Raw genomic sequence first — 1,962 nt, 5'->3', positions numbered from 1 at the left:
CTAATTATACCACTTATGACACACAATATTAGCACATAAAAACCCCCAAGACATTTGTCTGATAAAACAAAGATAATTTGCAAGATGAGACCGTTGGTGTGCACGTCTGTGTGTCAGATTCTACAGCAGTTTTCCTCACAATCCTATCATGCAATGTTTTCAATTCTTGGCAAGTTTCTCATATGCTAAAAAAAATCTTTTTCCATTTGCAATAACCTGTAGTCATTCAATGACACCACGCTAATTAGGTGATTCTACCAAAATGAAAACTACAAAATTTTGACAAATTTTAATACAAGTTAAAAAGTACTTATCACTGACATCCTAATAAGCTACATGTATAAATACATAAGGAGGAAAGAATCCATGGTTTGAATAAAAGTCTCAGATGTATTATGATAATGCTTAAATAAGCACAAGATAAGTGGACACACATTCTCTGAAGATAAACATATCCCAGCTCGGATGAATTTCAGATTTACTTAGGATGAAGACTTCTCATATATCGTGCTCAAGACTAGATAATGCGTAGAACATACTGATTTACAGCAATCTTAACCAATGAGTATTTCAGGAGGGTACTAACTGCTAAGTGGCTACAAGACAATAATTGTATTGTGGCATGTTATTATACAGAGAACTACAGCTTTTATCATATATGGGGAACAAAGCCATGATAAACAAGAGAGGAAGTAAAACAAACGATAACTCTTTTTACACATCTATTTGCATATATCGAAAAATGAGACGTGCAAGTTTTTGCAGGGCCCTCACCATTACCGATTATTCCTTACATCAAGAATACAAATAATCAAAACATGGACTTTTGTTCTGTTAGGAAAATTAGGTATTTAATTCTTACATAATGTTTTTAGTGTGTCTTATGATGACCTAGTCCAACAAAATTTCTAAGGACGTTGTCAGTACTACAGGACAAACATCTGCCCTGTACTGATGTGTTTCAATAACTGCATATTGTACCATTATTCTGTTTGAGTCCAGCTGATAAAGTCCATATTCCAAACTAGCATATAGAACATAGAACAATATATGTATATGAAACAAGAACCAGTGACTGTAACTTTTTTCAGCCCTAGTAAAGAACTTAAGCTTTTAAAGACTACCAAATATTCTTTAACACTCTATTCTTCATGTGGATTGTAATGTATCAAACCATTTTGCTACTAACTCGTTAACCACATCAGATGCTTCCTGAATTTTCTTACAATTCGTTTTACTAGAGCACATATCACTCAAACTTCTCTAGACAATTCCAAAGATTACATAAAGCCGAACATGCTGCATATAGTAAACGATGCAAGGATGCATTAACATCTCTTAAGCACATAAAGTATAAATTATTTCAAATGTACTGTCCTCAAAGACATACCACAGTGGTTATGAGGTATGCGTGAGTAACCATCCCATCCTCACTTCTAGGGCAGACCTCCTGAAGCACAGCAGGTGCCATGAAAGCCAGCAGAAGTGTGGCAGGTCCCAGGTTACTCTGCTGGATTCTGACTGACTCACAGTGACAAGGGCAAAATAAGTTTTGTCAGTCACTTATGGTATTACAGAATCAATATTTGCTTTGTACAGTACATTGGACAGAAGAGCGCAAACACAGGACAGCAAACATCTCCAATATAAAACAAATAAAATTAAAAAAAGGTCAAGTAATATTCTCTCTACTATCCTGCTAAAGGCTAACACCACCAGGAAATAAGCTCCATCTTCCTTTTAAGAAAATAAACCAAAAAAACCCCATTCCTAAAGCGTTTCCGGACAGTTATTCAGACTTTTTACAGATCCGGGACCCCGGGACACAGGAACAGACGGCGTTTCACACACGGAGGAAGGCCGAGCGCCGTGGCCGGGGGGCGGGCGGGGGGCAGGCCCGTGGCCTTCGCCGGTGCCTCCCGCTCCCTGGGGCAAAGTTGACCCAGGCCGCGCGGCACGGTC

This window comes from Charadrius vociferus, unplaced genomic scaffold (assembly GCF_000708025.1).
Source record: "Charadrius vociferus isolate BGI_N301 unplaced genomic scaffold, ASM70802v2 scaffold46, whole genome shotgun sequence".
Classification (NCBI taxonomy): Eukaryota; Metazoa; Chordata; class Aves; order Charadriiformes; family Charadriidae; genus Charadrius; species Charadrius vociferus.
The sequence above is the reverse complement of the archived record's forward strand: the minus strand, read 5'-3'. Positions refer to the sequence as shown.